The sequence below is a fragment of the Beta vulgaris genome, chromosome 2, assembly GCF_026745355.1.
Source record: "Beta vulgaris subsp. vulgaris cultivar EL10 chromosome 2, EL10.2, whole genome shotgun sequence".
Classification (NCBI taxonomy): Eukaryota; Viridiplantae; Streptophyta; class Magnoliopsida; order Caryophyllales; family Amaranthaceae; genus Beta; species Beta vulgaris.
The window spans coordinates 26,242,599-26,256,734 of record NC_079203.1 but is presented as its reverse complement, the minus strand read 5'-3'; positions in this window follow the sequence as shown (position 1 = coordinate 26,256,734).

The window sequence follows — 14,136 nt, the reverse complement described above, 5'->3', positions numbered from 1 at the left end:
GACCAAAAAGTCGAGCCTACGTTACAGCTCATCAAGCGCACTATCACCACTCCGACTTTATTTAGAGTCATGAAGATTATTTTTTACCGCCTTCACAATAGAGGTGTGATCACTTTTATAGGGTAGACCCCGAACCCCACACATTAAAGAGAAACCCCAAACGATGAAACCTAAACTTCCACTACAAATTCTACCAGACATCTAGTTTTTGTACTGCTAAATATAGTTGATGACGATAGACTACTAATACTTGCTATAATGAGAATCAACATCATTATCAACCCCTTAGGCAGTGTATCAATAATTCAACAAGCTTAGACTTTTATTTCTAGTTTCCTAGGATGAGTCAGAGAGTCCTTACCCTAAGCCATTTATGTCCTTACCCATCGAGTCTATGTCACTATAGGACTTCATTTATTATGGTCTTTACATTTCTATTTTCATCTCATTTTATTTTCATTTTATTTTTCATTGGCCTTTCACCATCATCTATGCTTCGAAGTCAATGATGAAAATCAAATCAAATTGTTTCTAGTCGCCTTGATTAATTTGAAAAACAAACAAAAAAAAAGTCAAAAAAGAAAAATGGACATACTTTGGATTAGGTATTATTCCCCTCTTCCTTCTATAAGCCATTATACATAAGCCATCTCCATACAACCAAGAAAAATAAAAATCCATTGAGTTATCATCTCCAAAATCCTTAGCCAAAAAGCTTTTTCAAATAAAAGCTCCGCAAAAGATCCTTCAAGCCTCCTAATACCCAAATCCCAAAAAAAACTTGTGTACAAGCCTCAGTAGATACAAAAAAGAACAAATGTCAAGCAAAAACACCAAAAAAATGAAAAATGAAGAAATTTGAAGTGCGAAAAAAAAAACAAAAGCAAAAGAGAACGCACAAGACAAAAAGAAAAAAAAAATGAAAAAAGAAAAAGGCAAAGGCAAAGAAATAGAAACTCAAGCTAGGGGGCTTACACATAAGTTCTATCCCTCATTCAAATCCTACAATACTTCAAAACTTTAACCTGCCATATAATCCAAATCCATGATCTTACATTGCCCCATCCAATAAAACCTTCATCAAGTCTTCAAACCTCTAACCTTTCAACCTTTCAAATCTATTCCTAACTCCTTCTTCAAGGTATGTCCAAGTCCGGTAGGTTGAAAACCCAAAAGAGTGACCTAGGCAAAAGTTAGGGCCCAAAAGAAAAAGAGATATCAGATCTAGAACTACGAACGATCTGAATCCTCATCTCGAGGTCCGACCACTTCAATAAAATAAAACAAGTCAAGGACTAATGATTTGACTTTGTAGAATTCAGAAGGATACTCTTTCTAGATCCCAACTACATTCATTTAATTGACAAATTTAAACTATTTATTCTTCAATTCCAACTCTCCTTGTCCCTGAAGGACTTCGCCTGTATCCATTACCCAAAGAAGAATTCCCAGTGAAGAATTCTGAATGCTCAATACAAATCAAGTACATTCCAATCTAAGCTCGCAAAGCCTAATTCAAGACAAGCTTACCAAAAGTGGGGGCTTCCTATATATGTGTTGGTTCCTCCAAATCAAACTCCCGAGTAGTTTTAATCTGCGGATCTCACTTGCGGACCCTTATTAATTGTCAAAACAGTTTTTGAAAATCTATTTATCTCTTATAAATCTATCCATCTCGTTGTACCTACCCAAATCTCCTAGCAATTGCAAAACCCTGACCTTGCATTACATCTCATTTGTCTTAACCTTGCATAACATTAACCTTGCATTACGTTTCATCTTCCATTAGCTTTGCATAACCCTGATCCTTGCATAGGGTATCTTACATCCTTAGAGGGTTTTAGCCTGCATTTTTCCATCATTATTTGCCTTATCTGAGTTGTTTGCACCTATCTGATAACATCTTCCTCTGTAAATAATCAGATTACTTACAGTTATCGTCTTGCATACTGACTTTGTTTTGCAGAAACCGGCGATATATAGATCAATTCTAAAACATAGAGCGTTTAGAACTGTTCTGCATCTTGTTACTGTATACTTTGACTATCGATTTCCTGAACCTCGGTCAAAGTGGGGGCTTCCATAGACACAAAATCGTGTCTCCACATCGAGTACCCATGATAAAACATACCGTCGTCCTAATTGGTTCGGTCAAAAGGAAGAGCAATCGAAAAAGCTAAATCCAAAATATTTCGAAAATATAAAGTCTGATTGTTAAATCCAAGCCCGATTTTAAGGCCCAATTAATTATTCCTTATAATTAATTTTATTTTTTAATTTTTATATTAATTATTCTTGATAATTAAATTTTAAAGGATATTTCGAAAATCAGATTTTTATTCCTAAAGATAGTTGATTTTGTATTTCAAAGGATTAAAAAGAACTTAAAATAGTAAAAAAAAAAACGGGCCAGAAAGTAAGTGTGCGTGGCGCACAACTTTCTGTGCGCATATTTTTATTTTTTTCCCTATAAATACCTTGTTTCTTTGAACAACTCTTCACAATGCTTTTCTACGCTTTAAATACTTCGAAACAATGATTTCCTACGACTTCTACACACTCTCCAATACTCAAACTTGTATTCAAACACTCCAACTCATATTCAAATACATTCAAACACATCCATACCTTCGACTTTCTTATTTCAAGCTTCAAGATTGCTCATCTGAAAGATCGTTGCATAGGACCCATGCGACAAAGGTATAATTCCTGAGGGTCAATTCCAACTTTATTCTTGTTTTATTAAGCATCTACTTGTCACGATGTAGATCTTAACAGAATTAGCGCTATAATGTATATTCTTATCTAAATCTCTCTTTTTATATTTGCTTTTACGTTACATTGATATTATTCATATGCATGATTGTATGTTTAATGTTTTCATCACCTCACATGATTATTTTTGCTAATCAAGACTTAAAGAACTATTCTAACACTAAATTCAGATAATTTTAACAACCTGTTAGGAACCTAGTAATTTGATTGCATAATAACATGTCCAAAAAATAGTATTTTGTCTGTTTAATGAACCGACATATATTATTTTTAGATTGAATTAACATATTATGTGGATATTTATTTGCATAAAACATGACATGAATCAATTTTAATTAGAGGCTAAGAATTGGTGAATTTGATACCTGACCTTATTTTTACCCTCACCCCCGAACTCAATCTATGGTTCATTGACCATCAATGGAGTCATGACACGAAAATTTACATTAGATAAGTCCTTAATTTGTCCCTACGATTTTTCAATATCCAATTAAGTTTATGAGTCTTTCTTTAAAGACTTGTTGGCGACTTCAAAACATTTTTAATAAAACCTTTACAATAAGATAGTCAAATACACGATGTGAATAAAAACACGCCTACAATAGTTATACTACATAATAAAACACACGACATCGTACCTTTTAATATAATATTGTTTATCCAAGTATAAATAAACCTTACAATATAAAAAATTGTGCTTTATAATATATGAAATTGTACCTTATGACATACGAAATATTACTTTATAAAAAATTGGCACATATTATTTAAACACTATGAAAGTCTTCTTCAATGCCCCGAAACTTCCATTAACGACGAGCATTTTAATTTGAAGACAATTCAATTAGATTTTCAACTTAATTTGAAGACAAATAGGATTCATAAAGTTGACTTGGTAAGTTCTGTGTAACATTTCATTCACACGGATAATTCTCAAATTCCCAAGCCATGGTCAAGTTTGTACTTCAGTTGGCCGGCGTTGATGTTTTTTAGAAAATGGAAAGGTTGAAGGTAATTGCCATTCGTTTTGGTGCGTTAGACAGTCCCATGACCAGTTTTGGTCATATCCACTAATTGGATAGTGACATATTTTTGGCTAAGACCATAGCTTTATCTGGGTATTGCAGAACTCTGAACTCCTATTATAGTTGTACTCAGCATCGAAAAATAGCCCAAATATTAATTAAATATTATATCGATATGCAATAACAATAGGATATATATGACACTAGTGGAAAAAACCTTATATGTCACTTAGTATCGGATGCGGTTTTTGTAAAACCGCATCCGAAAATCAACCAAAAATGGGAGGAAAATTTGGCAAACAAAATCTGATGCAGTCCAAAAAAAACTGCATCAGATTTAAAATCTGATGCAGTCTTTCCTTAACCTGATGCGGTTTGGTGGACCGCATCAGATTTCTTACTTTTTTAAAAAACCCGCGTGCTGGCCTAATTGATGTGGCAAAATCGCTCGCCCATCTTCCTAATAAAACCTAACCCTAATGCAAAATCACACCATTCCCCTCTCTCTCACCAGCCCCCATCTTCTCTCTCTCACCTCCTCGTCTTCTCTCTCCTTACCTCACTACCTCACTATCTCTCCTCGCCCTTTCACCGACACACACATCCCCCACCACAATCACCACCAACCACCCACCAACACACGACATTCGCCGCCTTCTTCGTTGCGATATAGGGTTTGTTTGTCGCCGTAAAAAATCGCGACCCAGTTCAAACTGGTTGCGATTTCAAAGAAAAAACATGCAGATAAGGATTTCGATTGCTCGAATATTTCAAAACTCGATTACTCAAAGCCGTCAAAACTTAGATGAGGATTTCGAAGAAAAAATGCTGATGAGGATTTAATTTCTGAATTTCGAACAAAAAAAGTTATTTTTTTCATCTTTTAATTTCTAGATTTTTGTAATACTTGAATATTCAGATTTATTTTTAATTCCTTTAGTTTTTGTTTCGTTTAGTTGGTGTTGGTTTTTGTAATTATTTTGGAAATTTGTTTGTATTTTTATTGTTTTTTTTTTGTAATTATAATGTAATTAATTGTTATATTATGTTATTTTTTGTTTTGTTGATTTATGTAAATCACTCTGCTAATTTATAGTTTCGTTATTTACTAATTTTGTATATTCAGATTTCTCTACATATTTTTGGCCTATGGATTGTTTTGGTTTTAGTTTAGTTTTGGTTTAGGGTCAGATTTATGGTTTAGGTTTAGTCGCGCGTTTTTTTTATTTTTTACCACACTCACAATCTGATGCGGTCATTGTGGGAAACCGCATCAGATTCCACTATTCTGATGTAGTTTTAACCACATCAGTTTTTTTGGTTAGCTGATGCGGGCCCATCTGATGCAGACCAAAACCGCATCTGTAAGCCCGGTTTTGACCGCATCAAATGGACTTTTTTCCACTAGTGTAATAAATAGAAAAAGGGTTTTAAATTACAAAATGACAATTATTTTCGATATTGGTATTGGTTTTATGCAGGTAATTGAATAGGAAGAATATGATGTAAATTGTAAAATTAAGCAGTTTTCATTTTCCCCTTGAGTTAGGGATTTGATCTTTTATTTGTTTCTAAAAAAACATTCGATGATGATAACATTGATAATAATTAATGATCTGATCTATTATATTAGTTATTTGAATTTTGAAATAATCTATTTAGCATATATTGGAAGGAAGTAATAATTTATTTGGCATATATGGCAAGGAGATAATTTGATGTAATTTATCTTCAATATTTTAAACGAACATCTCAAAATTATATTCTGCGCAAGCTTTTGTACGTGGGTTAGTGTGTGGTTACTAACTAAGGTTTTGTCTAGGGTTTGCCTTGTATCATCACACCAAAATGCACTGCACTTCCCGTCTAATCTCGTCACTGAAGTAGTGGAGTAACCAAAATTAAGTCTCTATTAGTACCTTTATTTTTTAAATAAGTCTGGCGAATTTCCTGTAATATATCTAGATTAAAACATAATTTTGGTTAAAGTAGAAAAAAAATTATAATCACAATGTAAGATAAAGAGAAAGTTAAAAAACTTCGTAAAAAAATATACTAGAGGACGACAAATTAAGTTGTAAAGGTAAGAATAAAGATAATTATGTGTTACCAAAGCTATATTAGTGCAAATAAACTATATTCCAAAAGATAACTCAATACTAGAATAGTAAGATTAAAAAATTAATTATCATAGAAAATAGATGTTATGATAAACAGGCCGAACGGGCTAGCCCGCGATATGTTTGAGGTTCTCCATATCCACCCGTTCACTAGTGGAAAAAAGTCCATCCGATGCGGTCAAAATTGAGCTTACTGATCCGGCAGGGCTCACAGCAAATTCAAAATGTTTACTGATCAGGTCCAAAACCGAATCAGTAAATTATTTACTAATCCGATTTTGGGTGAAAATCGGAGCAGTTGACCACTCCAAAAATAAAAACATTTGTTTTTGTATTTTTTTGATAATTAATCGATACAAAATCAATAGTATATATTAATACTCATTTTATTAAGCATATTATGCTCAATTGAAGCATAAGAATCCTTTACAATGTCTATCAATGTAACTCAACTTAGCACTCTAATGACAAAGTTTTGGTACCTTAGACTAGGAAATTTTTTGTAAGCTCTAAAGACAGGTGGCGATGACGGATGAAACACATGTTAAGATTGACGACGACTTTAGTTGATCAATCTGTTGTTGTTGATTTGCAACTTGCATTCTTAGATCAGCATTAGTTGTTCTTTGTGTCTTGGATCCCTTTGAATTCTCATAGTATAGTTCCCCTGCACAACCCAATCCATATAATTTCCCTTTGGCATCCCAACCTCCAGCAGCCTCAAAAAATAATATGTCATCATTGACAGCTTGGTTGTTGTTCTTGTTGATCATGTGGTCTCTCTTGAGTATCTCAAATTTTTTCTAATATGCATAAATATCAGAATATTATATAAGATATATAAGAGACCAGAGTTCTCAAAATACTAATTAAGAGAATATGCAGATAGCATAAACATCAGTAATATCTATTTATCAGCTTGTTTATGGAAACTAAATAAAAGTTCCTACAAGTTTCCCATTTTAACCCATTGAAATTTGAAGCTTTGGGGGGTTCCAATTTCATGTTAGAAAGAACTGTAGCCAAAAAAAAGTGATCGATCAAGAAGAATATTAGCTTATTCTCTTGATTCATATACCTCTGGAGTAGATACACTATGAAGGCAATCAATAAGATGAAACGAACAAGATCATGTTGTGCAACAGTAAAATGACAAGGTTTTATAAATGTCAAATAACAAGATCATGTTTTATTTTAGTTGATCACTGCAGGGACAGGAGAACTAGAGAAAGATATGGAGAGGATTGGCCTAGTCGAGTGAGTGGGACATGGATCTCACAAACTGTAATATACTGATTTCAATTTTTATCAGGATTTAACATATTGTATATACTAATAACAAGGTGTTGAATTAAAGCTGCATAACATTACTGAGCTCCAATAACACTTGCTCAAAAAACACACAAAATTCGATCAAAATCAGCCACTAACTACACTGAACACTAACAGCACTGCGTTGCTCAATCGCATCACCTACCATTTCAACTCAAATTAAACACTAAAATCCAATCAAATTACTCCACTCTAGTAAGACTTGCACAAAAAATTAAATTACTTCACTTCTGACATACTAGTGATAATAGTTTGTAAAATTAAAAGGTCAGTTTTAGCTGCCCAATTTCTTTTAGTGATATTTTGACATACTAAGAAAGTCATTTAGCAGCATATATAAGATACTTACTGCTTTCGTCATACCCCATGATGATATGGATCCAAAATCAACTATCTGTGGAACTTTCTAAAACCTATGACTTAGGATTAACGTGGTTTGAAGCAATTTTACACCATTAAAATGGGTTCAGTGTCAAGCACAAGAAGGATAACATATCAAACACCGTGGACTCAGACTTATGAAGAAAACCAACACATGAATACATAACACTGAGTCCTGAAAAGAGCAACTAAGATTTTAAAAAAACAATATAAAGCACCTGTCAAGAGGGTTCAGTACATGATGAACTTCTTGTTTTACTTACCTGGAGCAATGTGACATGTGCAGAAATAGTTGCATCCGTCTACAGTGTTTGTACCCTTCTCTCTAACTACCTAGTGTATATGGGCAAGCATAAACAAGAAACTGTGTCACGTGGCGCTCTCCCTAGGGAGTTTTAGTTAGTGAAATCCTTGTATAATAAAAAAAATTAGAAATTGCATAGTATAGGGGTTTGATCCCGAGACCTCAAGTACATATATTAGAGTCTTAACCATTAGACTAAGTTGTATTTAGTGTTATTATCAAAAAGTATTTTATTAATAAATAAAAAATTTTCTTACCCAGGACAAACTAAAAAATAGGAAAGCCTTGAATATGGGAAAGCCTTGAATATGGGAAAGCCTTTTTTTTATTCACTCATACAAAACTCATTACAACAATGACCTTTTATAAGACTTGAAAAATATAACTGATTTAGCTAGGAATTTGGAAGGTTCTCCATTAATAACTTCATAATTAGAAACCTTTGTAACTGATAAGAAATCAACAGTCATAGAATTTGAATCAATCCTCAACACTCCCCCTTGATTCAAAGTCACCAACTCCTAGCTAAGATGTAAAACACTGATGCTTAGTTTGCAGAAGCGACTTGGTGAAGATATCAGCGACTTGCTCATTTGTACCACAATACTTCAAGATAATTTTTCCATTAGCAACTAACTTCCAGATAAAGTGGTGTTGCGCATCAATATGCTTGGTTCGTCCATGGAATGTCGGATTTTTTGCCATTGCAATTCTTGGCCTATTGTCACGGTAGAGGAGCGTAGGTTATGTTTGCTTAACGTCAAGATCAGATAGCAATTTATGTAGCCACAATGCTTGTCGTACCACTGCAGTAGCTGCTGCATACTCAGGTTTAGTAGATGACAATGCCACTATTTCCTGCTTCTTTGAACTCCAAGTGATAGCTCCAGAACCTAAGGTAAAAATATTACCTGAAGTGCTCTTTCGATCATCTAGGCAACCTGCCAGTCACTGTCAGTGAAGCCAACAAACTTAAAATCTAGCACTTTAGTATACCAAATGCCAAGTTTTAATGTTTCTGCCACATGGTGAAGTATTCTCTTAGCTGCACCTAGATGTTGCTTAGTGAGATTATGCATATATCTTGACACCATACTCACAGGAAACGCAATATCTAGCCTAGTGTGTGTAAGGTACTTTAACCCACCAACTAAACTCCTGTAGAATCTCCCATCAACATGAGCAGTCCCGTCTTCACGCTGCAACTTCTCATTCACATTCATGGGTGTAGTTGCAACTTCACAGTTGGTCATGTGAAACCTTTTCAGCAAATCAGTAGCATACTTTTCTTGGCATACAAGAATACCATCAGCACTTTGCTTCACTTCAATCCCCAAAAAGCTAGGATGCTCAGACTCGTGTACGGGTGTTGAATTCGGGTATGGGTCTGAGGGTCGGACACAGGGAATTCTAAACTCAAAGACTCGCGGACTCGTTTGTTAAGTGTCCGAATTTTCAACATGGACTCGGAGACGCGACAACCAATGAAAAATATTGAATTTATTTGTATCCGAAGTATAGTTTTAGTTTTTTATAACTTTTTTTAGTATTTAATTTCTTGAAAAAAGAGAGTATACACTCTTTAATCTTGATAACATGCTGCTTAGTGCTTAGGAAATCAGCAGAAAGTATAAGGTTACTACAAAGAAAGAGAACATAAGGATTTTTTTAAAAAAAGAAAAGGAAAGAATCAGTGATTGGGCATTAGTAGATAAGACAACTCGCGTCCAAGTAACTATTCCATTGAAGTAATAAAAAATATGTTTAGAGTTTAGTTCAGTAAAAATTGTCTGCAGGATATATGATTATATTATTATTTAACCCTGTATGTTATTTATTTAGTATCATGTTAGAAATGCTTATGTTTTAGTATTTAGTACTCAGCTTTGCTGATTACGTGCTCTGTTTGTGTTCGTGATCATGGCTTTGCCTTATTGATCCTGTGATGACCCATTTTGGTGAGCAGATTCAGTAAAGCATTGACATTACAGGTTCGCAGATATGCATCATTGGAAATCTGGAATGTAGAGAATGTGTAACTAGTATATTTTACTTTTCTGCATTAATAAGAATGTATTATATTAAGCTTGTTTGAGTAGACTCATTTAGATTGTTTGTTTTTGAAGTACTTGATTTTATTTATAATAAAAGGTTAAAGTTTAGTTATATGTTTTCCGCTGCAAAATTCTGAATAAGTCGATACGTTATCACATGGGCGATAATACTTGGGTAATTCTCTACTTTTATATTATAAAGGTATTTCTGAAAAGAGAGAATTATCGGGGTGTTACAGTGGTATTCGGGAGCTTTAGGTGATTTTCAAAACTTTTAGGCGCCTAATTAACTTACTAGTTATTTGAAGGAACCATTAGAATTGCTCCTACTTATTCATTTTGAAAAACTTATGGGAATATATTATTATTATAATTTTTAGGAGACCGGAATTTTTTTTTTTTTTAAAGAAAAGTCCGAATATTTTTTTTTTTTGAAAATTGTTTTGTTCGAAATTTCGAAACATTTCCGAAATTTTTTAGAATCGAAAATTTTTTTCCCTTGGACCTTATTAGGTCCAATAAAAAATTTTCAGTCAAAAATTTTTTTAGGCACTTAATTAATATTATTTTATAAAGGGTGTGCATTATTTTTCATGCCTTTAAAGTTTTACTTTTGCATTGTGAGAGTGGGTGGTATAGGAAGGGCATATAGAATAGAAATATTATATGCCTGCATTAAATAGTTAGTTCAGCATGCATGATTATTATTTTTTTTCACTGTTAACAATGCGTTATTATTTTTCTTCCCTGCTAATGATGCATGGTTATTTTTTTTCTTCTCTGGTAACTGTTTATATTTTTCATGCCTGATAATTGTTACATTTTTGTGCTTATGATGCTAAGGGTAACTCTTTATTGTTTATTGTTGGGAATTGCATTCAAAGAGAGTACTAAGTATATCTATTGGAATAGGTTTATTTGTTGTAGATCTCTAACTATGTCTATTAGGCAAGTTAATAGAGTAGGAAGTCATCATAACCCAATTGTATTGAGTGATGATGAGAATGTTCGATGTCATGAGCCTGGAAGTGATAGCTACACTAGCTTAGAGAGCATTATGTGTTATGTGTTAAAAGTAGGCATTCCTGTTAGCGATATATGAAGTAATTCAAGAGTTTGATCGTATTATAGCGCAAACCTGAAAGGACATCTACAATGTTACTTAGAGACATTATCAGAGCGATGTGAGTGATTCAGAGTTGGATGAAAATGGACATCAACCCAAAAGGATTCGACGATCTACTAGATCTAGGAATTCAGGTTATTATTATTATTATTATTATTATTATTATTATTATTATTATTATTATTATTATTATTATTATTATTATTATTATTATTATTATAGTGAAGACTTTGGAGACTTTGAAGATGAAATGATTCCTCCGTAAAAGTATAAAGGAAATAAGGATAAGAATAAGAATGATAATGTAACTCCATAAGAGTATTTATTTATGCTTTAAGATTAGTTGTTGGAAAGTAATCAAGCTACAATGGTCTAAATTCCTTCTTTAGCATCTTTATATTATTGAGGAATAAGTTGGTTGTTTTGGATTGGAAAAATATTCTTATTATCGTTTGAGGAATGAAAGTTATTATTCAGTTAGTTGAGTTGAGTGAGAATGTATTTTAGTATGCAAAAAGAGAAATATTTTCTTTATTTATTGTGATTGATTCATTTGATCCTTATGTGATTATTAATGTGAATATTTATTCATGCGTGAATATATGATTATTATGGTTCATAATGTGTGAACTTAGTGTTATAGTAACTTCATGAGAAATTGCTTGTTGATGCGATCTTTATGGTCAAATCAAATGTTGCCTTCGTAGAAAATGGCAAGTAAGTTTAAATGAAACCAAAGTAGAGTTATGTTAAATTTCAGTCATGAAGTAGATTGTCAAACAACAATGATGCCTTAGTTTCTTCTATTCGCCTATTGGTAGAGAATTTGACTCACGAAAGAGTTGAGCATCCCGATCCTGTTGGGGACATGTTGAGAGACTAGCTAAGATTAAACCATCGTACCTTGAGGGGTAAGCTGACCTTACCCTCTTAGAGAGTTCGATTAGGGCGTTTGAAAAGATTTTTGGGCTGTAAACTGTCCTAAAGGTAATAAAGTAGGTCAAGTTGTACTGTATCTGAAAGATGAGGCTGACTTATGGTGAAAAGAAAATGGAAATAAACTTATGTTGTGGAAGAGTTTAATTGGGAATCCTTTATTGCTGCTTTAAGAGGAAATTTGTTTTTTACCCTGCTTTTGAGGAAACTAAAGGCCTAAGAGTTTATCAACCTTAGGATGGGGAGCATGACCATCTTTGAGTATTATAGCAAGTTCATAGCATTGTCTAGGTTTGCAATTGATTTAATAACCGCTGAGGAGTTAAAGGCTTAGTGATTTGAGCAAGGTTTGACTGAGAAAATTGGGGTTAGTAGATTTTGAAGTAATTGATTTGTCTATCAGTATTCCTAATAGGGAGATCATAAGGTGTACCAAGTTATTTAGAAATTTGCCTTTGAAGATAGGAGACTGTGACTTTCCATCTGACTTAAATTCAATTTGGAAGACCTAGATGTGATTCTTGGGATGAATTGGTCAAGTCTTTACAAGGCCAATATCGACTGTGAGATTCAGAAGGTATTGTTAAGAAACCCTTTTGGAAAATTAACCTACTATAGACGCTTTGGGAAACCTAAGAAGTTTGCAGTTATCTCTGCTATGCAAGTAAGAAAGTTGATAAGAAAGGGGTGTGAGTTATTCTTCTGTAGTGCGCATGATGTGAGTAAGGAAGTTGAAGTGAAGCTTGAGGACGTCCCAATTGTGAACGAGTTTATGGATGTGTTTCCAAGTGAGATTTCAGGTATGCCACCTGTTAGAGCTGTTGAGTTCACCATAGACTTAGTTCCTGGAACTGCACCTATATCTAAGGCACCCTATAGAATGGTACCTCTTGAGATGAGTGAGCTGAAAATGCAATTGTAAGAGCTACTAGATAAAGGTTATATTAGACATAGTGCATTACCTTGGGGAACTCTTGTGTTATTTGTGAAGAAAAAGGATGGTAGCATAAGGCTATGTATTGACTATAGGAAGTTGAATAATGTAACCATCAAAAACAAATATCCTTTTCCTAGAATAGATGACCTATTCGACCAATTGAATGGAGCGAGTGTGTTCTCAAAAATTGACTTACGTTAAGGATATCATCAATTGAGGGTAGCTGATAAGAATGTACCTTTAGAACGCGTTATGGTCACTATGAGTTCACTGTAATGCCATTTGGGTTAACCAATGATCCTGCTATGTGGTTTTCATTGATGACATTCTAATATATTCGAGGAATAAAGCTGAGCATGATGAGCACTTGAGGAAAAACCAATTATATGCCAAGTTCTTTAAGTGTGAGTTTCGTTTGGAGAAGGTAGCGTTTTTGGGTCACTATGTGTCTAAGGAAGGAGTCTCAGTAGATCCTGCTAAGATTCAAGTTGTGAGTGAGTGGCCAACTCCAAAGAGCGTGTCAGACATTAGAAGTTTCTTAGGTCTAGCGGGCTATTATAGGAGATTTGTGAGAGATTTCTCGAAGATATCAAGATTTATGACCAACTTAATGAAAAAGGAGTCTAGATTTGAGTGGAGCGAAAAGTGTGAAGAAGCCTTTCAGATTTTGAAAGACCATCTAACCTCCGCACCTGTTTTAACCCTGCCTGATGGGAATGAGGGATTTGAGGTATATAGTGATGCTTCGAAAAATGGTCAAGGATGTGTGTTACAGCAGAATGGGAAGGTAATTGCGTATACGTCACGTCAATTGAAACCTTATGAGGCTAATTACCCGACCCATGACCTAGAGTTAGCTGCCATAGTGTTTGCATAAAAAATTTGGAGACATTACCTCTATGGAGAAACTTGTAAGATATTCACATACCATAAGAGCTTGAAGTACATTTTCACCCAAAAAGACCTGAATATGAGGCAAAGAAGATGGTTAGAGTTAATTAAGGATTATGACCTAGACATCCAGTATCATGGGGGGAAAGCAAATGTGGTTGCTGATGCCTTGAGTAGAAAATCGAGTCATAGCTTGAGTACCTTGATAGTCCTTGAGAAATTGTCTCGAGATATGCAAAGGCCGAGCCTAGAACT